The sequence below is a fragment of the Grammomys surdaster genome, unplaced genomic scaffold (assembly GCF_004785775.1).
Source record: "Grammomys surdaster isolate TR1022 unplaced genomic scaffold, NIH_TR_1.0 146, whole genome shotgun sequence".
NCBI lineage: Eukaryota > Metazoa > Chordata > Mammalia > Rodentia > Muridae > Grammomys > Grammomys surdaster.
In genome coordinates, this window is record NW_021604604.1 from 531,768 (window position 1) to 556,941 (window position 25,174).

At 42.2% G+C, this 25,174-nt stretch overlaps 1 protein-coding gene across 1 annotated transcript in view; it reads right to left on the reverse strand.

Moving 5' to 3' along the window:
• Nucleotides 1–19,419, reverse strand: part of Apbb1ip (amyloid beta precursor protein binding family B member 1 interacting protein) — a 100,789-nt gene extending 81,370 nt beyond the window's left edge. Inside the window, exon 1 of the mRNA XM_028764846.1 lies at nucleotides 19,209–19,419. The gene's annotated coding sequence lies outside the window, so the exon portion shown is untranslated. The remainder of the gene's footprint in view (nucleotides 1–19,208) is intronic.
• Nucleotides 19,420–25,174: the final 5,755 nt, after the last annotated feature.

The following is a 25,174-nucleotide window of genomic DNA, read 5'->3' on the forward strand; positions in this document are numbered from 1 at the left end:
CACCAACCCTACCCAAGCAAGCAAGCTGAGCCAGCCAGCTGTGACCCAGCCAAGTGAGCCCAAGCCTCCAAGAACTCTAATCCCCATGGCACTCAGCTGGAACTCATCCCTCCCTCCCTCTCCCCTTCGCTGCGGGTAAATCCAGCCAGTAAGCCCCCACTTCACTCTCTGCCCTTCCGTGGCCTCCCAGTGGCACCTGGGGGCCGAAAGCCTGAGAATCAGCCAGTTCCTGGCTGGCTTTTGGCCTGAGGATTCCCAAGCCAAGAGCTCCGGCTCCCAGCGGGACCTCACACTGTGCTCCCTCAAAGTCGGGAGCGGAGTCCCTCGGCTTCACATAGCCCAACGTCCACCAGGCGCCAGTGAGCACAGTCAAATTCCTGCACCTCTGTCCCCACAAGAGGCCTTAGCCATGTAGCGAGACAGACACAGGACCCACACATCAACCCAACAACAGATCCCACACACAATACAACCCAACAGTTCTCTGTTTTAGTTAGCCCACTAAAGCTAGTTATATATTTAATTCACGTGTCAACATAACAAAGGCAATGAATTGGGAACTTGGAATTATTCTTGATGGCCATTTCAAATGGTACCTGGGAGATGCTCTATCATCAGAAACAGATTCAGTGTGAATATGGTAACTGAATGAGTCAGATTTAGGTTCAGTGCCAAATATTCCATGATCTTAATTAACTTACTTATGTTATTGGAAAAAAAAGCCCACATTATTTTTTACTTGTAAAATGGTGACAGAAAAACTCAATTCATGAATTATGATGATTGCATAAGCACAGTAACTATTTATTACATAGTAGTGACTGCACAGAGGCACCGGCAACAGTAATGCTTGCATAGAGGGATGTGTGTCTGAAATACACCAAAAGCTTCTGCTTTCAGACAGTTGGGTAAGCATGTGCTTGCTCCTAACTCTCCACTGTGACGACAAAATAACACATTCAAACTCAGAGGACAGTAACAGCAGTTCATCCACAGAGCCTTCATCTTACAGTACAGAGAAGTACCTCTTTGCTTCCTGACACTGGTCTCAAGACCCTCAAAACAATAATCAGTGCCCAGAAAGTTTGGGATCTCATAACAGATACTAATCTGCTGACCATTCAATCAATCAACTTGTCAATTGATCACAATCAAAGAAAAGCAGGAAGAGAAACATCTACATCCCAGGGAGACGTGCTTAATATCTTAATGCTCATTTCTGGCAGATGGCTTGTTGGCTTCTGCAAATAGCACTCAATGACAGTTAGGGCTTAGGGTCTGACCACCTTGTAACCTGAAGGGAAGAGCTGCCTGTCTACACATTTGCATGATCATCTGGAGAGCCCTGCAGCTGGACTCCTAGTCAAAAAGAGGACTAGCTACAGCCACTAAGAAAATCCAAGCATCTTTCTATATTATATTAATTCTTCCATTGAGATGAAATAACAACCAAAGAGCATCAAGTATTTGATGAAAAAAAAGAAGATGGGAAGGAAGCCTGGAAACCAGAGTACTGGAAACAGAGCAGATGAAACAGACTTACAAAAATTCTCCTAGCGAGGGACTGTTGGTAATTGGTTGTGCTCAGAATCAGATTTCCTGAGGAGTATGGCCCCTGCTAGGTTGTCCATGTCCAGTGGTTGGTTCCATATCTCTGCATATCAGAGCAACACACGCTGAGTTATGAGAAGAGGAGAAGGAGGAAAATGAAAGGAAGGAGGAGGAGGAGGAAAAGGACAAAGAGAAGAAGGAGGAGGGTGAGGAGGAGGAGGAAGAAGAAGAAGAGGAGGAGGAAGAGGAGTAAAGGTCGGAGGGGAATGGGAGTAGGGGAACTAGGAAGGGTGAATAAGGTCAAAATACATCATATGAAATTCTTAAAGAATAAATCTTTAAAATCGAACTCTAAAAGACTCCAATGTACCTTTAAGAGAGACTGAACATGACATGACAAGAGTTGTTATTTTGAAAGCATTCTGAAAATACAAAGAAGCCTCTCCATATTACTTATTAGCACCATGAATAAAATAAGGGGCTTTGAGGATGACTTAGCTGGTAAAGTGCTTGCTACATAAGCGTTAATTCCTAAGTCCAGATTTCCAGAGCCTATGTTAAAGCTGGTGTGGTGACATTGCCTGCAGCTCTGGTGCTGGAGAGGCAGATAAAAGAGGGTCCAGACAGTAGCTGGCCTGCCAATCTAGCCAATAAGTTGATTCATGGTTCAGATACCCTGTCTCAAAATATAAGTGAAGAGCAGTTGAACAAGACACCAGACATTGGTTTCTGGTTTCTATGCACATGTACACCTGCACACAATATGAACATGAACACAGTCATATATGTATCACCAAAACATGTACATACCATACAAATACATATGAGTTATGGAAGCCAAAAAAGCAGTTAGTCATATCATAAAAAGTAGGTGGTCATGGCTGTACATTTCTTGGTGAGGGTCACTGAGTCAGGGTTACTGGGAACTATCTTCCAGGGACTAGATTCAGAGAAAAATGGCTAGTTGGTACCAACATGGATGTCTAGCAGAAAACGGAGTTTCTTTAGCCATTACAATAGTATGTGCTATTGATGAATGTAGGAATAGCTGATTGGTATAAAATATGTTAGAGTAATCGACTAAATTAAAATATTATAAGACCCTGGAAACATTAGTGCAACCTTCATTTGAGTATGTAAGAAGCAAAGGTAGGAGGATCAGGAGTTCAAGATCAATCTTGACTTCATACAGATTTTGAAGGCAGTTTGGGCTACATGAGACTGTCTCAAAAACCAAAACCAAATCAAAACAGTATACAGTGACTCAATATATGATCACCTCGATGTTTAAGTGGACTGGCTAATGGAATAATGGCTATTGCTGATTTAAAAAAATCCTCTAAGTGAGGTTGAAATGGTGAGTATTCTTTTAACCCAATAAAGAGTATATACCAGAAACCAATGGCAATCACCTTTCTTGTGTGTGTGTGTGTTTATTTTCTAGATTGAAATTGCCCTAATATTATATTTAAAAGAGTACACACACACACACACACACACACACACACACACAGAGGAGTGGGGAGATATTGAAATTTAGTCATAGTGCAATTCAAAGAAAGTTTTGGAGAAAAAAAAGATAATGAAATTTGAACAGTAAAAGTATAGGACCAAAATGGAGAATGGCATACAAGAGAACACACAAACTTATTCAAGGACATGGAAGAAGTCAGAGCTTTGTACTTTTACCAGGATCTGAAACATAAAATGAAAGACAGTTTTAATTTTTAGGGGGTAGCATATTGTAGATTTTATTTCTAATTTTATCCCTAACACTTTGTTTTAGTATAACAACTTCCAATGTTATAGGTTATACTTACCTATATTACAATAAACATATAATCTATATAATAATAAAACCTATAATATAGTTTTGATTTGTTATGGACACTGAGGGAAAATGAACTGGGAGAAATGCATAGTTAATTGTTTTTAATCAAGTCTTCATGGACCTTTCCAAATAAAATCTCGGTAAAAATGTCAGATGACAATTTACTAAATCCTTGAGCCTTTGGTTCTGCTTGTCTTCCTTTTTGCCCATGGGGGCTGTCTTGACAAGGGCTTAGTAAAAACATCCATGTTTCACAAATATTAATAATGCTGCAGCTTTAACCACATTTTGAAGTCAATGTGCCAACAAGTTTGTTCATTCAAACTATAATTAATTTAGGGTGATCTGGAGGGTGTTGGGGTAAGCCCTCCGTGACCTTTGTTTTATGGTACAGTTAATTCTGCTCTCTGGTATTACTGTAGTGTGATGGTGCAATATCTTATTCATCTAAGTTTCCTTCTCTAAATGAACTTTTAAGTCTGTAATTACACTCCCTACATCCTGGGCATTTCCAGGAGAGCATCCCAGCAGGGGCTCAGATGTAACATGGCTACCTACCAGCCTCTTCTCCAGCCCACACTGAATTCCCCTGGCTTGTGGTCTAACGAGATACAAGCCTGAGGTTATCTTGGGAGCTGAAGAGAAAGTCAGAAAGAGGATCCGAGACAGAAGGTTATACTGGGATGCCGGAAGCAGATGAGACAAAGGGAAGAAAAGGTTCTGAGAAGAAACACTTAACAGGCTGACTCCACAGCTCTGTCTACAACCATCAGGCATAGACCATCAGCTGAGCTGCAGGCCAGAACCACTTACACAGGAGCATCCCTTTCCCCAGATAAATCCCTTCAGCCCATAAAATAAAATATGTAAATCCCACCAGTTATCTTTATTCATCTTGACTCACACACATAAGCACTTCTTATAAGAATTCTTACCTACTCATGAGATAACTAATTTGTCTTGTCAGTCTAGCCTTCCCAGTCTTGCCCCACTCCTTCCCTTCTTGGTCCAGGGCCTCTTTATGCATCATCATGACTCCTCCATGAGTATATTATTCTTCCCCCTTCCTACAGACTCCCCCTCTTAAATAAGCTAGACGGACACTACAGAGTTCTTCCTAAACTCAGTTTAGCTTAGCAAAGCTTTGTGGTAACTCTATCAACGGATGGGTTTACTTTAAAACTTTTCAATGTTGTTTTTAAATTTCTTCTGTTGTCTAATCTTTATTAACCTCTTCAATGCCACCTTTCAAACATCCATCCTTCCCTCTCCATAAATTCTACCATTAACAACCATCATTAAAAAAAGCATCCCCCAGCTCCTTTAACGTACTGAATCTGGGCAGATTGCTTCTGAAGCCTTTCATTGCTTCTCAGTGGTTCCTTGAATAGAGATTTAAAAAAGAAAATTCATTTATGAAGAGTGTACATTTCAATGAATTTTTGCACAGTTGCAGGTTGTGCAACTACCACCACAATCTAATTTTGAAACATTTTCTTCTTTAAAAGAGACTCTGTGCCCATTCACTCCACTCCGCCCCAGTCCTCAGCAGACACTCAGCTACTTTCTCTTGATAGAGAAAGTTTGTGTGCTCTGGGCTTTCCATAAAAATGGAATCATACAGTGTTTGCCCTCTTGTATCTGGCTTCTTGCACTCAGCATAGTGTATTCAAAGTTCATCCAAATTACAATACACATCGGAACATTGATTAATGGCTGTTTAGGTTGATCCTTATTCCATTGTCTTCTGACTTTTGAGTACAGCTGTCCTCATGGGTGTGACGTCTCTCATTGTTTTTGAGCTGTATTTCTCTTACGATGTTGAACGTATTTTCCTATACTTAAACTGGCATCTCTATATTTTCTCTGAAGAAATATCTTTTTATTTTTACATGAAAAGAATTCCTTAAATATTCTAGACAGCTGTCCCTTCTTAGAGTTATGACCTGTGTTTTCTTCAGTCTCTACATGGTCTTTCTGCTTTTTTGAAGACATTGCAGCACAAACGATTTTAACTATGTTGGAGACCAAATTACGTATTTCTCTTTTGTTGTTTATGGTTTGGGTATTTTATTTTAAGTAATTATTGTTTCATTTAACATCGTGAAAATCTAATTCTGTTTTTTCCACTAGGGGTTTTAATATTTTTTTGTAATTAAAATTACAAAAATTAAAATGAATCTAAAGCTGCTTTGTTTAGTCAAATGATTCATTTTAAGTTGGTTTTTATAGAAAAAATGAATTTGTTTTTTAATGAATGCTACTGAAAGTAGAGGTGGATTTTTTTTTTTTTTAAAGACAAGGTCTTTGTGTGTCCCAGGCTAGCCTGGGAATCACTATGTAATCCAGGCTGATCCTCCTCTATCTCTTTCCCCAATTTGATAACTTACTGATCCCTATACACATTCAATAAAAATACTTATTGAATGATTTTGTGCAGTGAGCTAGTATCTGTGATCAATAGAACCAACAGCAATAGGTTATGACAGAACTACAATCATGCACGTATACACAGGATGTATAAGCATGCACACACAGGAACTCACACTTATGCACACAAATGCACAAACATACACACAAATACACACACACACACACACACACACACACACACACACACACCCCTCCAGGATGCACAGGGCCCTGAGTTTACCTCATGACACTGAAAGCAGCAGCAGCAGCAGCAGCAACAACAAAAACCCCTAAGTTCCCAAAGAGTTGAATCAGCAGATACAGAAAGGAAAACAAATTCTAGAAGCTATGCATTTCTCATGTTTCACAAAACTTAGTATGCGACTTTCCTACTTTAAACAGAAAATATCAACACAGGCATTTCTTGTGGATAACATGCTTACAGTAATTAAGCATATGGCCTACGTTTTCATTTCAATTAGCTAAGTGGTAGACTAGTTTTTTCTGCATCTCCTCATTTGACTATTAGTAAAACTTTTTAAACCATTCTACATTACTCTATCACTCAGCTCATTGTATCAGCAGATTCCTAAGTAGCATGAATAAAACTCTGCAGGAGAGATGCCAGCCAAAAATGAAATAATTCTCTTGTGGTATCAAATTGTGGCGAGGTTGCTTGGTTCTCCAATGTCAGCAATCACCAGGGACAAATTGTCTTGAGGCCTTTCTCTGGGATGATCAGAATCTATACTGTAGCCCAGTCCCAAAGACCAGGTCAGTAGGCAATCTAAACACTGAAGGTCAGAAGGAGGAGGCAAGCATCAGACCCTTCAAATGTACATCAGCCTCAGAAAGGCGAACTGATGGTGAAGGACGGAGGAGGGGAGAGACTAGTACTTCCAGCCCCAGCAAATGGATGTAACAGGGCAGCCCTGTCCCTTTCCAAATAGGCCAACTTCACATCTTCCCAGCTGGCTAGAAAAGATGCTCAGAGAAACCTTAGGATGAATGCATCCACAATCTATCCCCAGCACATCGCTCAGAATTCACTCCCATCTTCTTCCTTCCACCAAGCATCTGCTTACAGGAAAGTGCCCCAGAGGAGGTACATTCTAAGATCCGAAGTTCTTTAGAAGTGACTGCTGTTATCAGCTGTACCTTATGACATTCTTGTTTAGCTTGTTAAGACTTTAATACACCCTGTCTCATCATTTCAACCAGACTTTTCTCTAAGAGAGCAAGAAATTTGCTCCTTGAGATGACAGTCCTTACTGGGTTGGTTTACCAGTTGAAGATTTCACCAAGCTTGAGGAAATACTTATTAAAAATTGTGGGGGCTGCAGAGATGGCTCAGCGGTTAGGAGCACCTACTGCTCTTCCAGAGGTCCTGAGTTCAATTCCCAGCGCTCACATGGTCGCTCACAACCATCTGTAATGGGATCTGATGCCCTCTTCTGGTATGTCCGAGGAAATAAATAAAATCTTTTTTTTTTTTTAAATTGTGTTTGCAATGAAATCAACTGGAATTGAACTAGATGCTTCTACTGTTAGTGAGCATACCTAGTATTGGAGGGTGCTAGGCAACGGGTTGGGAGAGAAGAGTCGTCAACAATTTGACCAGTGGTAGGCCCTGAGGCTACAGTAGTGACATTCTAGACAAGATATGCCCGGTGTAACAGTGGCCTGATTATTCTGGGGTAACCAACTGCTTCCTGCGTGGATCTGAAGCCTACTTCCATGAAAGGTAACACATATCTGGTACTGTTAAGTGCTTTCAAAAGCTGATGGCCAGAGATGGAGAAACTATAATTGCTGGTTGGCTAAATAGGTGTGTTGTTAAACTACTTTCTAAATGTTCATGTTTATGTCCAAAGACTAGCACAAATCCTAGCCTTAACAGAGAAGCTGCGTTTGGCAGTGGGCAGTGATCAAAACAGAGGCTGATAACCCAGCTAAGTGCTGAGAATAAGATGCAGCCTTAAAATGAAATGGCCGTGCCACTTACTTTTAGGCCTAGGGGACATCATGGAAGAGGAAGTGATGGGCAGACTATAAGACATGGAGGATAGGGAAGAACACATTTTGTCTTCTGGATGTGACATGGTCATTGCATCATAAGCACACAGAAGCTCTGGCCACTTGTACAAGACATGCAAGCAGGGGCAACTCTCTGGGAAGAAGGAGGCTTGCAGGAGCAGGGGTGGATAACAGATAGTGGTTGGAGGGAGGCTTGCAGGAGCAGGGGTGGATAACAGATAGTGGTTGGAGGGAGGCTTGCAGGAGCAGAGGAGGATAACAGATAGTGGTTGGAGGGGGGATGTATGACAATTCTGGAAACTTGGTTCCTTCAAAAACACAGAAATATTAAGAATGTGTTTTTGTTTTAATCCCGGGGTAGGCTACGATGCTGCTTCAGACTGTCGGAAGCAGCTGACTATGATTTGCCTCATGCTCTAGCACAGGTGTGTTTATTTTTTGCCAGCTGCAGATAGTTTTCAAGACTGTGCGATGTTTGCAGTTCTGGGGACTTTTCAGAAGGTAAATAAATGCTAGAGCCTCAAGAGGCTGGGTTTTTGGTTGTTAGTCATTCAGAGGCATTGGTTGAGGTTTGTTGGTAGTCATACTCAAAGAAGAAACAAAATGCAAGAAATTAGATTCAAGGATCTCTCTCTCTCTCTCTCTCTCTCTCTCTCTCTCTCTCTCTTTCTCCCCCCTCTCTCCATCCCTCCCTCCCTACCCCCTCTCTTTCCTTTCTCCCCTCTCTTTCCCCTATCCTTCTTTCTCTCCTATCTAGAGAGAGGAGGGGAAACTGAGAAGATAAATGGTGGGAAAAAGAACCCACAAATTTGGAAAGACTAGCTACAGGGGGGTATAATCATAATACACAGTAAACAAGTCAGACACTGCACAAAATGAAAAACTAATAAAATTTTTTTTAACATATACTGACTCCTCCCCTCCCCCACACTTTCCTCTCTTGTTTGAGATAGGGTCTTGCCAATATATATACATATACATATACATATACATATACATATACATGTACATGTACATGTACATGTACATGTACATGTACATATATATATGCAGTTTAGGCTAGTTTCCAAGTCTCCTTCCTCCTGCCTCTGTTTCTGAGTGCAGAGATAACAACTATACAGCAGTATACTCATCTAATACAGACTTCCTTTTGTTAATATTCCCTAAATAAAATACTGTCACTGTTATTTCTATAACAGCTATGGTTTAGTAGAGATGTTAAGGAACCATGACATGATCCAAAAGACATGAAAAAATGTGTGCATAAGTTCTGTGCAAATGCTACAGCATTTTATGTAGAGGACTTGAATATCTGTGGATTTTGATGTTCAAGGAGATCCTGAAACTTGTCTTCCATGGACAATTAAGATGGCTACACTAGTTTTCACTGCCATTGCTACACAAGGAGAGTGAAGTTAAGGAACAGAAATGTTCTTATCTTCTCCCTGTGCCCTTTGGCTGAAAGATGTGTTTCATGACTGACAAGAATCTGAATAATACAGGGTTATTTCAAATATGGGCACATTTGGGAAAAATCTTGATTTTTTTTTAGGGATTTCTAGGGGAATATATTTTCATTTTGTTTTGTTCCAAAGGTTTGAAACAAGTCAGATGCTATTCCAGGTATGTCTGCTAAATATTTGTAGGGCTTCTTTCAAGGCTCTGGTTTGGTCTGCACTTAAACAGGTTTAAGTAACCCCATGTTGACCACTCTACATACTTCATTTCCAACAGGATGCTGTCAGTTTTTAGGTACCAGAGTGAATCAGAATGACTGACTCTGCCTTTGTCTGGGAGGGGAGTGGATTTGTGGGGTGCAGAGTCACTGCAAGTGAATAGCTGCTGCTGCTGATGTGTTATGCTCAAGAACTAGCAGGTGAACCAAAATGAAAACAAAACAAAAGTTGACAACCAGTGTTGCCTAGGGCAACAGATCGCATTGGGCCGGATGTGGGTTTTAGGGCAGCATGCTCTGCTGTTAATTTCTAGTTATTTTTCTGTTCCTGTCACTTTTAGGCAGACTACATAAAATAAAGCACCCAGAGGAGGGGAAGCATAAAAAGAAAATAAATTTGAGTTGTGTTTGTTGCTAGAGTACTAATCAATCACCTGGGATTTAAAGCCTGGCATGGTGTGCACGCATTTAATCCCAGCACGAGAGAGGCAGAGGTTTGAGTTTAAGCCTAGCTTGACCTACAGAGCTAGTTCCCAGACAGCCAGGGTTATAGACATAAACCTTACAAAGTAAACCAAAGAGAACAACAAACACTACCACCAGGTGAGATTTAAATATGAATCCAAGTCAGGGGCTAGGGATAAGATCAAAGCAAACATTCTTTCCTTCCCTTCCCTTTAGCTGACTTCAGAATTCATCTACTACCCCCTCCACTCATCTGCATTTATAGCAAGCTGCTCTGCCCAGCTTTGTGGATACCAGCACCACACAGCTACTTGGCACTTGAGCTGTGTCTGAACTGACATGTGCTGTACACACAAACCCCCAAAGGATCTTGGAAACTGTTTGAAAAAAAAAAAAAAGGAATAATTTCCCCTCATTTTAAATTTGCTATACTTGAAAATGGTGAAACCCATTAGATGATAGTTTTGAGTATTTCATCAAATGATGTGATCAATGCAAATTTATGTTTGTTAGTGTTTTTATGTAGCTTCTAGGAAATTCAAAGTTCCATGTGTGGGCTGCACTGCATTTTCTGGCTAGGTTCAAGGACTGCCTCCGCCTTTGACTCAAACACGGCTGGGCATGGAGAACACATCACGTGAGTACTGTCTGAATGTTACTCATAGCTGTTCCCTTCCTTTTCCATGTACTTGATGCTCCAGCTCTGCCATGCTGCCCTGCTTGTCTGGTGTCTGAGGCGACCTTCTTCCACTGATCCACCAGGACATTCCTTTATCCTTCAAAGCACATTGCGGCCACCCTCATACTCTGTCCCTGCTATCATTACTGTCTTTACTTCATAAGTTTTGCACCTGTCAGTGTACATTATCATGTGTTTATTTGTAGGCCACATCTTCCCATTGGGCTGCAATCTTTTGGGCATGAGGGACCATATCTTATCTTATACCTTGTCACACAGGTACCTGGTTGACCCTCAAAAGATAAAAATACTTGAAATAGTGAGAGAGATAAAGTTCCTACTATATTACATTGAGAAAATTTCATCTAACTAAAACACATGTTAGGTGTCAGCTCCAACTCCATAAAGGAACCTTGAGGATATGACCTCTTGGGTTTTCCTCTCTGTCTATATTCATTGTGCCATACTTCCTTTATGGACACTTGCAGCCCACAGGACTTCATTTCTGCTTGTTGTTTACAATATCAGAAATAAAGAAGCCACAAAATTCTAAATACACTAAGAGCGAATCTTGGCTGGCTGACTCCAACCATCTATGGAACTGAATTGGAAGGAGAGCAATAAAAGACAGGGCTGGGGTGATCTCTCAGTGGTGCCATCCTTCTCCGCACCCCTGAAGAAGCCACTATACCCAAATGAAGATGATATTGCATCTCAAGCTTAGCTGGTTCCTTGATGTAACTGCCACTTGTGAATGCTAACGGCAGAGATAAAGCACCTGTTAACAGCACAAATACAGCAGTCCTAGATAAACTCAGTCAGAAAAGCAATTATGAAATATGATATGAAGTAAGTAGAAAAATATTTCATGGGATCTCCTTCATCTTGTCACACCTGCAAAATTTGTTCTTTGAGACGGAAGTCTAAGGGTTAAGGACTGTACCTTTGCCATGAGAGCTGCCTGTGGCAATGTCCTCAACCTTCCTAATGCTGTGATCCTTTAACTCCTTGTGTTGGCCCTCAACCATAAAATTATTTTCATCGCTACTTCGTAACTGTAATTTTGCTATTGTTGGGCATTGTAATGCAAATGGTTCTGGAGATAGAGGTTTGCCAAAAGGGTCATGACCCACAGCTTGAGGGCCACTGCTCTATGTCATTGTGGCCATGGTTTTCGAGGCATTCCGCCAACTCTATCACTTCACAATGTCACACCCTGATACCCGCTACTAAGCTGAGTGAAACACTAGTTATCTCAAGCTCCACTAGAACTGCTTCCTGACTTTCAGCTTTTTAAACGCCTCACCATTGTCCCTGAGATTTTCAGTAGCTTCTAGGGGACCCTCCATTTGAAATCTAGCTGCACAGCGAGAAAGCATCTTTTTATTCCAAATCGGGCCTCAGAATTTGAAAACAGAAACTCTTTCACCTCTGGACACAAGAAGCTTTTGTGTTGGGGAGGGGCCTCATCCTGCCTCCCCGGGATCATGTTTCTATGCAGCAGTTGTGGAAGTCCCTCACTGCAGTGTATCACTGACCAGCACTGTATGTGTGAATACAGGGCTCCTCGATGTTCATTTCTTCCATCCACACATGTTAAAGACAATTGGAGTTGTCTTGACTATCAAGAAGTGGGACGGTGCTGATTAGCCTACTGTGTTCTTAAGTTAGCTAGATTAGGATGGTTTAAGACTTTGGGATCCCCAAAGGTCTTGCCTTAGGTCCTATTTCTTAGATGGTATAATCCTGTATTACAATCTGAAGCTTGCTATCATCTTTTGTTTGAACAGTGGGAACAATAACTGTGTTTTCATGCTCACTAAGCCTTTCAGAGGGTGAATAGGTATATCAGTGTTACCACTTGATACTTTACATTAATACCCGGAAGTGAACTTTGGTCACCTCTTCTCTAACTTCCCCATAGCTGATGGAACCTCACGTTCCAGTCATTCAGGCCAAAGCAACCGTGTCTCTTCTCTTACACCTCATATGCAGTCCAGAATGATAGAAGGAGCAGAGGTATTGACCATATGTCCTATCTCTATATCAGGAAGAGCGATGTGGAAGAGGTAAAGAATTGTTAGGATGCTTCCAAAGTTCTGTCCTGAGGAAAGGAAGGAGACTGTTTGATAGGAAAGACAAAAGCAATGAGGTATTAGGGGAGAGTCTGTGGTGGGTGAGTCATTGCTTACATGAGTTCAAAGGGTCTGGCTTTTTGTGGGAGTTGTTTGTCTTGTTTAGGTAAGGCTCTCAATTTGAGCGATGCCAGGGTCACACGTTTAACCCAACCCTATTTTAATTCTAGGGTAAGGTTTCTTTTATATTATGGTTTGTCCTTTCAACCTTGACAGAAGACCAGAGTAATAGGGAATGTGAAACTTCTAGGAGACTTTTAAGTACTTTGAAATATTTTGGGAAATAGAGGATGTGAATTCTGGATTGTTATCTGATTGTACTGAGGATGGCTAGCCTAATCAGGGAAGTAGGAAATGCTTGGACCCATTCAGAGAAGATATTAATGATAAATACACACACACACTTACACACAGGAATGCATCTCTCTCTCTCTCTCTCTCACACACACACACACACACACACACACACACACACACACACACACACATGTCAATCCATGACTGTCAGGAGACCTTGAATTTGGTGAGATGAATGAGGTTTGATTTTTTGGTAAGTATCATAGGTGTTTGTCAAGGCTTTATGGATCTGTCAATCTCAGAGTTGGATAATACTTTTTTATCCATAACTTTTTAGGATGGAATTTAGGGTCTGCTTAGATGAAACAGGGGTACGAGTGTGAGAAAACTTGAGTGAGGTGTACAAGGGGGGATCTGATAGACAAGAAAAGAGAGAGAAGGCAGATGAAGATCTGAGTGGGGGGAGCTATTCCTTGGGCAAGTTCATCAGCATGTTCTGTTTTGAGAGAGAAGATGTATTTCTGGTCTTTCTCATGGATTACTGCTGCGTTGGACAGAGAAAGGACATAGTCTAAAAGGTCCTGAACAAGGGAGAGATTGGTGACTTCGGTCCCCCTTTGGGTGAGGAAGCCTCCTTCGCTCCACATTAGAATATTTCAATGAATTATTTTATATGCACATTTTGAGTATGAATATCTATTAACAGAAAGATCTTTAGCCAGTATTAGGACTTGTTTAAAGGCAGTGAGTTTGGCTTGTTGGGAAATGGTACCTAGGGCTAGAAGGTTGGCTTTGATGAGGGTGTATATTGTAGGAGTTAGGGTGGTCCTGGATGATGGCATAATCCAAGACATAAGGAGGTGCTTTTATGGAGCCCCTGTCTATAGACCAATCCGGGGGTTGGGGGTCTGTGATTGAGGTGACTGAATTGTGCATGAAAGGATGGAGAGAATGGTTAGTATCTGCTCATGAATGCTAAGGTACTTGAGGCATGGGAACATCGTGGGCTGGAAAGACAATGGCAGAGATGAAGCTAGGGCGTGGTTCCAAAGAGATATTAGAGTCAAGACACAGGCATGGAAGATTTGGACCTGGGAGGGTGATGGTGGCAGGAGTTTATAGTTATTAAGTTATGTGAGGAAATTTTGTTGGCTTCTGAAAGGATCAAGGCAGCATCAGTGTAAGCTGAGTGACCATTCCTTTGTAACAAGAGCTAATAGTGGTTCTCAGCCTGTGGGTCTCCACCCCTTTGGCACGGGACCAACTCTTTCATAGGGGTTGCATATCAGATATCACAAATATCAGATATTTACATTATAATTTCTAACAGTAGCAAAATAACAGCTAGGAAGTAGCAATGAAAATAATTTTATGGTCAGGGGTCACCACAGCATGAAGAACTGCAATAAAGAGTCACAGCATCAGGAAGGTTGGGTTTGGACTGGTTTAGACTGATATGCGACAGGACCATAGGTATCTCCTGCTCATGAGTAGACGAAGACTAGGGTCTGGCCTTGGTTAGCATGGAGGGACAGAAGGAAGGATTTGGAAGGATTGGGTGGTGATACGGTGCATGCTTTAGCTAAGGCCTGTTTCAGTGCTTGAATGGGATTTGAGGAGGGAGCAAGGGGAGGCTCTTCTCAAGAGCCTTCAGTAGCCTCATATAGGAGTTGGACAATGAGGTAGAAATTGGGGATCCAGTATGAAAGAAGTTAGAAAGACCTAACAGGGATCAGAGCAACCTCTCAGTGGCTACTGTGAGAGAGTTCGGGGGGGTCCATATTCCATGTGCTGGATAGTTTTATGTCAACCTGACACAGCTATAGCCAGACATTTGAGAGGAGGGAACTTTGAGTGAGAAAATGCCCCCATAAGACTGGGCTGCAGGCAAGCCTATAGCACATTTTCTTAATTAGTGATTGATGGGGAGGGCTCAGTCCACTGTGGGTGGGGCCACCCTGGGCTGGTGGTCTTGTGTTCTATTATAATAAAGCAGGCTGAGCAAGCCATGAGGAGCAAGCCAGTAAGTTTTCTCTATGGCAGCAGTTCTCAACACATACATACACACACACACACACACACACACACACACACACACACACACACGAATATATAGTCATCATTCAAATGCATGAAAATTTCATAATAAAAACTAAGAGAAAATTGCCCATTGACAGCTTACTTGTTCTAGCGGCCCTTCTGCTTTCTCTCCAGTCTAACAGGATGGAGTTACCTGGACATAAATCTTCCAGCCACTGTGTGGGAGTGGAATTTCTCTATAATTAAACACTTATCTTTCTCCTAGCACTCTGATATCTCTGATGAGTCTATTATATAAGTTCAAATCAGAAAGACTTCCAGTAGAGTTAGAGAAAGGATTAGACTTACTATGCTGTTAATTTAATCAAGCCGGAAGCCTAGAGGAATTCGGATATAATAAAGAATGAAATCAGGATTGGGCCAAAGGAGACTACTTTTCCAAACAGAGGCAATAACTTTAGAGTTGAGGATGCTATCTGCCTTCCATCTATCACAAGTTTGCTTGCTTTGCTTGGCTCTCTTCCATTCATCCCCCTTTTCCCCTCTGGCCTGTTATGTGGTCACACAGAACGCAACTTTAGTCTCATGAAGAATTACCACTGTCTGCTTTTCTCCCCACTTCTAGGCTACAAGGCCACTGAGGATTGGCCCCATTTTTTGCCTCATCTGAGCACCTGTGCTTGATGTAGGGTGCTGTTATCAAACTTCTCCAGGTCAGTATCAGCTCTCCTCCATGTTACTGGCTACATACTTTTTTTTTTTAACCTGTCTGTGTTTTCATTTCAGTGGCAAAGAGGAGCTACAGTAGTACAAGCCTAGATGTGAAGATTAGCCAGTCACATAGTAATTAAGCCAGCTCAGGGTCTGGTTAAGCATCTCTAACTCTGAAGACCCCAAATCTTAGATCTTACAAATTGACATATTTTGGAGCACCAGCATGATGTCACAAACAGAAAATTCCACAGGGACCACATGTGACAGTTCAGAGTCAAAAATATAGGCACAGAACACAGAATTTATTTAGTCTTCTCAAGGGGGTAAATATTCCTTATCTCCCTTAGCTGAAATACATAAACTTTTTTCATGTACAGAATTATTTACGACATTGCATAAAGTACCATCCAACTATCTGTATAAGGTGCATATGAAGCAAATGAGTTTCATGCTCATAATTGATCATCATGATATTTCTTATATATGCAAACATTCTATCCCCTACACCCCCCCCACAGCAAAATTCAAAAAATGAAACTTCTGGTCTCAAGAACTTAGATAAGCTGTTACCTGCTAAAATGAACAATAAGTATTATATACTACTGCCACATGGTGATCCAAAGGGAACCCAAGATGCAAGAGAAAGAAGGAAATAGGTTTCCTAACATGGTTCTTAGTGATTCAGGTTTATAGTCAGCTCACAGGAGATTTAGTCTTTAGAAGTTCCTGAGTCTGGACTGAGGAGTATGAAGCTTGGTATGGTATTTTATCTTCTCTACCACCTCAAAACTGGGACCAGTGAGCAAACTGGGTCTTGGGGCTTGAGACATTTTGAGCCTCAATGGTAGTGACAGAATTTGGCTGGGAAGTAGGCACACAAGGGTGGCAGTTATAGCCTCTAGTCCCTAGCTGTCCCCAAGCCCTGCCTTCCCATCTCTTGAACTGGTAGCAGTGGCATCAGGTCTCAGCGTTGCTCTCCTCATTTCCCTATGGAAGTACTATTTTTTTTCAGATGTATTAAGTTACCTTTGAAAGTTAATTCTCTGATATAACTATAAAGCATATATACATCAGAGTACAACCAGTGTCCTTGCCAAATACCTTTAAATCTTACAATGTATATTTACAATGTATATACAATGTAATCATCTACTCTGAACTCATATACTATTTGACCTTTTTAAGATACTTATTATTTGAGATGAGAGAATTGATACAAAACACAAATTTTCATATTGAAAGGATCAATCATGTTAATTAAAAAAATTCAGTCCTGAGGCTTAATCTAACCTCACGGGACATGTCAGAGTCCAGACACAGACCTACAACACAAAATTTATTCATCAACCCAGACACTTAGCTGCAATATACATTTTTCTCACACATAATTATCCAAAAAAATTGCATAAAATTGCCTTCCAATTATGTGTATAATGTCCATGTTTGTCTTATTTATTTTAGACTACTCCATTTTTAAAGTTCCTAAGATCACTTGTGAGGTTCGGTAATGTTGTAAATGTTGATAGATTACAGACACAAATTGAATTTGTTCTAAGAAATTGTAGATTCATTAAAAGGCTTACTTATCAAAGTAGGTAAAATGATATAGAAAGGGACTAGAAATAAATAGTCACAAAAAGCAACAATGCCTTTTGAGAAATTAAAGTAGCACAACGCAAAGATTCATGGCAATGAACTTTATAAATTGCTTACTATGTAATATGGAAATATCTAGAGCTTTTTTTTTTTAATCTATCTGTGACATATGGTGAAACTATAGTAAAGAACGGGTATACATTCTCAGAATATAAAACTTCCAAGAAAATGTAGTGGGTGCTACAGAGCCTAGTGAGTGTGTGTAATTAACTACACAGTTCAAAGTTACATTTCTCAAAAAATAGTTAACTCCGGGCTGTTCAAATGCAATACAATGGAATGTTGGCAACTTACATAGAGATCAGAAATTACTTTGCCTTTTTAGAGGAAATTCTCAGAAACAAAACCCATCAAAAGTGTTTACATTTCAGCTTGTAACAAAGTCCGTTGGCATATCCTCCTTTCCCCCCTCATGTTGAATACAAGATTGAAGCAGCATCCACCTGACTCCCAGCGCTGTTACTGTCTCCATTCTTATATGGTATAATATCACTGACGACTTGAGTTCCAGTGTGGTTAAAACAATATACTTAACTTCATCCCTGTCTAGATAGTATCCGATAGATGTATAGCAACAACCAGAATCTACCAAGTACCAGAAAGTCACAAATATTTGTAAGAACGTAAAAGTTAAGTGCTAATAGTTTGAAGTTGACATTACATTCGTTAGACTCTGAGCTCACTGAACAGACCACCTGGAAGGATATTCAGTACAAAGGACTCTTTTTCTATCTTCTGCTATCTTGCTAGCCAGCATTCCTCTCCAGGCCCGTGTGCCTGTGTTTTAGGGAGGCCCAGAGGCAAAACTCCTGGTTTAGTTTGAAAGCCAAGGCTGGCTTTCTGAAGTTTCAGTTTGGACTCCCAGATTTTAAAAACAAGCAGTAGAGTGTGTGCGCTTGCTTTTGTTCACACTGTATCACTCTTGTATGGAGGATAAAACCCACAGCTTTTTATCTGCTCTATATTCCCCTTTTACTCAGCCTTCCTATCACAAAAATGCTGAGAGGCTCTGGGAGAGCACGTGTCACTCTGCACCGAGGTATGAAAGCCAAGAAATCCATTGCGGAGTGGAATGAAGAGGCATGTGTGGTAAGGTCTGAGCGAGGGGCCTGTACTGGGAGATCTGGGGGTGGTGATGGTATACAAGGGCATCCCTGTCTTTCATGATTTAAAGCATTTTCGGCATCTTCACTCCAAACTAAATTAGGAAACCCATGTCTGGTATTCAAACTCATCCTTACCACATTTTTACAAAGAAAAGGAGACTGAGAGGGAAAGACAGTCTTCAAAAAGCAGAATTGCTTTTACTTAAAGTTTTAAAGGAAGGGAAACACTCTGAGCTATGTGTCCTCTGACTCTCACAAGTCTCCTCAGACTACCACTCAACGTGAGGTACCCTGAAATGCCTCAGGGGTGTTTTGTTTCAAGATAGCTCAGTTTAAGGTGGGGTTCCTGAGACTTGGTAGCATTTCTTAAGCAGAAAATCTGTTAAAACAGAACGCATGGGAGAGAAGAGGGAGCCCCAGGCTTGGCAGAGGCCAAGTGCGCAAGAGGTGTACAGGGGACTCGAAGCTTCCTGGCTGCGTGGGGGGTGGGGTTCACGTGGCCGGTGCGTGGACCTATGCCACATTGTTCCCCCCACATGCACCCCACAGGACATGCAGCGTGGCAGCCCGAGTGCCCCAAAGCCGCGCGCAGGGCTAGGGTGCCACTTACCTCGACAGCTGAGGGGAGCTGTGTGGAGATGCTCGGGGTTGAGCCGGGATGCCGAGCGGGGGTTGGGGGCAAGCCTAGAAGCTGGGGCTGAGCCGAGCTGAGCCGAGCTGAGCTGAAGTGCACCGGAATGAGCAGAGATGTGCGGTTGGCGCCTCTGGGCTGGGCCGGCCTCGAGGCGAGGACGTGGGCTCAGGGAGGAAGTGCTGTGAGCCCTGCCCACCCAGCGCAGATTCCCGGCTTTGCACCGAGGTACTAGCAAGCAGAGCCCTGGAGGAGAGGAGACAGACACCAAGCCCCGCCTAAGGGGCTCCGCAAGTCTGGCAAGTTTGGGCTGTTTTTTCCAACCCCTGTCCACCCCTGGAAGAAAACACTTCCTGCCCTAAGGTTAGGGAAAGCCTTCCTCACCTGTGTGGGTCTTTGTGCTCTCTGTAAGAGTCTGAGACTAAAGCCCAGATGCTAGTCTGAGGGGTTAATGCTCAAGGAGTGCGCAGGGCTAAAAGTCTCAGATTAGCTGAGAAACTCCCTACAGGAGAGTTCACCAGTTGGTAACACCTGCAGGCAGTTAGGGGCTGGGAGGTTTCCAAGCAGATCAAAATATCAACCTTTGTTGGTTACAACTTTGAGACTTGAGCGGAACAGATGTGCAGATGGAATCGTCCACCCCAAAAGTTTCCTTTTCTGCCCCATGAAACCCTCAAGCTCCTTGAGTGTCTGCACAGCCTCCACTTCCCCCAAGACTGCCGCTCTTCATTGTTCTAGTGAAAGGACCCTCTGCTTCTGTTGAGGTCTGTCTTCCGTTTATTTTCACGTCGAGTGGATCAATCCCGATCTATTAAGTTCCACAAACGGTAAAGGGGCCAGCTTATTTTGTAACAACCTTCTCCGTCTTTACTTCAACCCTCACTGCACTTCCTCTCTCCTCCCATTGTGTAAGACTTCCTGGACCAGCCCAGTAGGGGACACTCCAGTTAGGGTGAACAGAGAAGTAGCCTAGTGTGATGGCCTTTGCGCCAGTCTGCTTTCTCCCTGGGTGGAAGTGGAGGAAGGTCTCAGCAAGTGTCCATTCTCAGTGGAGACCCCTCTAATGATGGGCTGTGGCCCCCCCCAATCCCTCCACCCCCACTCCTTTTAAAGACAGGGTGTAACTGTCACACTGGCTGTCCTAGAACTTACAATGGAGGTCAGGCTGACTTCGAACACATAAAGATCCTCCTGCCTCTATCTCTTGAATATCATGTACCACCAAGACCACTTTCTGGTTTTGTTCTTATGTTTTTTATCTGTTTATAGTTTGTATAACACAGGATTGACTGGGACTTCTGAGAAAGTGTTTGGGGAGATCTGAAAATACAGACACTAAAATCAGTTATGATCTTAAACAATGACTGAATGAATCTCTCTTCCTCTACACAGCCGTGTCTTTAAGGATTCGCTGTAGGGCAAAGTGGTAGAGACATGAAGATGTAAATTAGACACATAAATTAACTTCAGATAGCTCCAATACACAATGGGAAACTATGTGTTCTTTGTCAAAGAACAATGTAAACAGCAGGGATGGAAAGGATTGCTGCTCTGCGGGATGATGGCACATGTACTCCACAGAAAACAGCCAGTACACCATGTAGTTAACATGCTGAGTGACGGGTTTTGAGAAAGAATAAAAGATGAAGGTAGCCGGGCAGTGGTGGCGCACACCTTTAATCCCAGCACTTGGGAGGCAGAGGCAGGCAGATTTCTGAGTTCGAGGCCAGCCTGGTCTACAGAGTGAGTTCCAGGACAGCCAGGGCTATACAGAAAAACCCTGTAAAAAAAAAAAAAAGATGAAGGTAGAGTGTAATGGTTGTGCTCATAGGGTTTCTATGTTAACTAGGGCTGTGGAAAAAGATCTACCTTATGACCAGCACATGAGTCAGACCTAAATGCCAGGAGTGATCCAACGATGTTAGGAGTTTTACATGAGAATAACCTAGAAAGAGAGGTTGATACCCTTAAAGTCTTGAGTTAGGACAGCCCTTGAAAGCATGGAAAAAAATCAAGGAAACTAGTACTAGTGTGGCCTGGGCGTCATAAAGAGAATGGAAAAGAGATGAGGTTGTGGAGGACCAGATGGCCAGTTGGTGTGTGGTCCTGCCCTGCAGGCCATCTGTTGTAGAGACTGATGTAAGTGAGGTGGGATGCCACTGAGAGGAACAGAAAGCAAAAACTAAGCAACAGGATGGAGAACAATTCTCCCTGAAGAGGAAAAGTGGTCAGAGAGTTCTGATGATAAGGGCCAGCCATTCAGAAGGTGGAAAAGCATCCCAAGAGACGTTCAGTGGGATGTGTTGAGTCAAGAGCAGAAGGTTAAGATGTCAGGGCTGCAGTAGGGAGGAAGAGGCAGGCAGTGGTAGAGGATGAGGGGAGAGTGTGACCAGGAACCGGATCAAGCAGGACCTGTGGTCAGTCAGAGGACTTTGGGTTGTATTGTAATCATAATGGACAGATAGTAGAAGGGATATGACAACCAGGTGTGTGCTTTGATTTATTCTAGAAGCCATCATACAGGCTAAGGAATACTTAGAAAAACAGTTGAATGGGAGGAGAGAGATAGAAGAGAAGGAGGGAGGGAAGAGAAAGGAAGAAAAATATGAATGAATTTAAATTAACTTTCTCCTTCCTTGCTGTGGCAACAGTTCAGATGAAATGGTTGAAAATGGTGGTAGTTGAACCCAATGTGTGGGTGAAGCCCCTAACCCCAGCACTTGGTGAGTTACAGAGGTGGTGGTGTAGGGTTGAGAGGGGACTTCTATGTTCAAGTGTAGCCTGGAGTACTTAAGGAGGATTTTTTTCTCAAAGAGAAAAATAAATATTAACATTAAAATAATGTTCCAATAATATCCTATAACATTGGCTTCCAAAATAATAGCTTCCAATAGTATCCTAACAGTAGAAACTGTGATTTACTGCTGAGCTCTGAGTGGAGATGGGGGACCACCAGAGGGATTAGAACCAGTGTGAGTGACATGAGTCACTAGCAGCTCTGGTAACTAACCCAGAGGTCAGTCTCCATAGAGAGGTCAGTAGGAACCACTCAACTAAATGGAGTCAAAGATTTGTCCTCAAATCCTAAGGGTAACAAAATTATGTTAAATAAGACTTGGAACTGCAATTGGAGAGATCCTGTTTTAGGAAGAAATCACCCTGGCCGTCCCATGGGGTTTGCTGAAATGAAGAAACGAATGGACACAGGGTGATTTCCAACAAAGTTGGGAAAGAGATTATAATGGCTTTGTTTGTTTGGTAGCCATGGAAATGCAAAGCAATGGATGCATGAGGAAGATGTTTGCACACTTTGCTGGCAGGAGCCTGTGATGACTAGACATGAGGAGAGGGAGGGGGACGGTACGGCTGCATCTGGAGGAGATGCTCTGTTAGGATGGCTGACAGTCTCCAGGCAAGTCAAGTTTGGTCAGCCTTGGGACATCTGTGTGGAAACATGTCTGTACCAAAGAGAAAAAGCTACTGATAACACAGAATATATACAAATCTCGATTATGCCGAAAAGCACCATGCTATAAAATAGAACATATGGTGTGATATTATGTGACCATATAAAATATTAAAACTCAACCTCATTGTGTGAAGAAGTAGGGAAACAGGAAGGGCTGTGGTGGGGAGAGTGGCTTAGAGAGAGATAGAAGTTGTGAACTCTGTTCAGTGACGGTTCTGGTGGATGCGTGTGTCAGAACTGAACAAATCACACATTTGGAATGTGTGCAGCTTCCTGGATGTCATCTGTACCTCAGTACAGTTGTGAAAAAATATTTTCTTTTCTTGTTTCCTCTTCTTCCTCCTCTTGTCTTCTTCCTCATCTTTTCTCTTCCTCTTTCTCCTCATCTTTCTCTCTTTCCTCTTTCCTCCTTCCCTCCTTCCCTCCCTCTCTCCTTTTCTTTCTTTTTGGGCTAGGGACTAAACTCAGGGCTTCCCACTGTGCATACCTACCATCAAGCTACACTCTGGCTTCAGGAATTAGTGTTTCTAGGAAACTCTGTCCTAGCTTACTTTAGTCCAAGTTCTGATCGCCCTTTATGCCTTCTCTTACTCTCTCTCTCCCTTTGTTTTTTATTCTCTCTTTCTCTCTATCACTTCCCCCATCTTTTCCTCCCAGTCTTTGCTTAGATTGAAAAAGGAATCTGTTCAAAATGAAAAATTCTGTATGAATGATTTCTGACCAGATGGCATTTAAAAATTTGTCATCAGTGATATAAATGGGTCCTAGTGTAGTCACTGGACCAAGCAGAGTTGCTAAGACAATAAATGAAAGTTTACTTTGCTCAATTCTACAGCCTATGGCTTCTGATTAAAGGATAAAATAATTCATTACTGAATTTAAAATTTTTTAATTAAAACCATATTGAAATATTTTTCTCCTTTCAAATTGTAGTTCATTTCCCCCTAAGACAACAAACAAGTTGTCATTCTTTCCTGGCGCTATGCTTACATTGGTCAATGAAATGGTATTTGATAGATTCGTTTCCACTAACAGTTTCCTATTATTACAGCTTTCTTCTTATCTCAATTCTAAGATCCATTTCATCGTAATTTAAAGGGAATCTTATTTGATTCTTTCCAAGGCCCTGTTTCATGCTGATATGATGGTCTCCTATTTGACTCTCAGTGAGTAGGGCTACAAAGTCCCCTGACCCTTTCCTAGTCTCAAGGATATCCCCTAGTATAAAGCTTCCAGGACTCTACCTCCCATGTTCTGGGCACACAGAGGAAACAACTGGCTCCCTCCTGTAATGTGCCTTGGAGACTCAGAGCAGCATTTTGTGGCCCATTTGTTCAGCTTGCCAAGGAGGCAACTGTACCATCCAGCTCTCGGAGCTTGAAGGACATTGCTCCCTCTAAGGAAGCCAGATGGAAATCAAGGTGCTTGTCCTGAGTGACAGTCTCATCCTTGTATCTAACCAACAAGAGAGAAGAACTTAACGTCTCTGCTTTCTGAGTTTTCCTCATAAGTGCTTATAGATGATTTATACCTGACAGTCCTAACATCTGAGGCTTGCAAGAACAAGACAAGGGCATGATGCTCGGGCCCCAGATTTCCTGCGACAACCTCTCCATGCAGCCTGCAATGCTCAAAGCAAGCTGTCTGCACTGAGTAGTGGAATAAGTCAGGAAAGGGTCTCTAGACATGAGGAAGTACATGTGGAGGAAGAGAGACTGCGGCTAATTCTGGTAACTACTAATTCGATGTCCCCTTCAAGTGCCAGGCTCCCTGACAGAAGCGTCTGTCAGACCCTCAACACTGTTGCCCACAGACTAGTATCCCCAGTCATGTGCTGTTTTAGGTATATTCTTATTGGTCTGTGTTAATCAGTGTTTCTTTGCTGGGGCGAAAGACCTGAGAAAATCCATTTAAAGGACTCATGGTTTCAGAGATCCGTGAGGTTGTGTTGTGACTTATGGTTTCAGAGGTTGTGTTCTCTTGGATTTGCTGTCTCTGACTTGCAGTGAAGTAGTTCATCCCAACAGAGTGTTTGGGAAAGGTGTTGTCCTCTGGTGTCTTGGAAAAAGAAGGGGGGAGGAGGGAAAGGAAAAGGAGAAGGCAGCAGGTGATGGGGAGAATTAAAAGAGTGGGGGAGAGGGAAGAGAGGAAGAGAGAGGGTCCAAACTGGAGACGGGTGGGGAGAAGGGTAGGGAGAGGGGAGAAGAGGACAAATGGGGTCAGGGGGCAGTAACCTAGATTCCTCTAGGCCCTCCCTGTTAAAGGTTCACAGTGCCACAAGATGGAGAGCCAAGCCTTTAACGCACGGGTGGAGAAGAGACAGTTATCCAAATGATAGTACATGGTAAAGCTAGTTAGAGTCTCACTCATTTGGCTTTTTAACAGATTTTATATGCTGTACAAAAATGTGATCTATCTATCTATACATCTATCTATCTATCTATCTATCTATCTATCTATCTATCTATCTATCTAT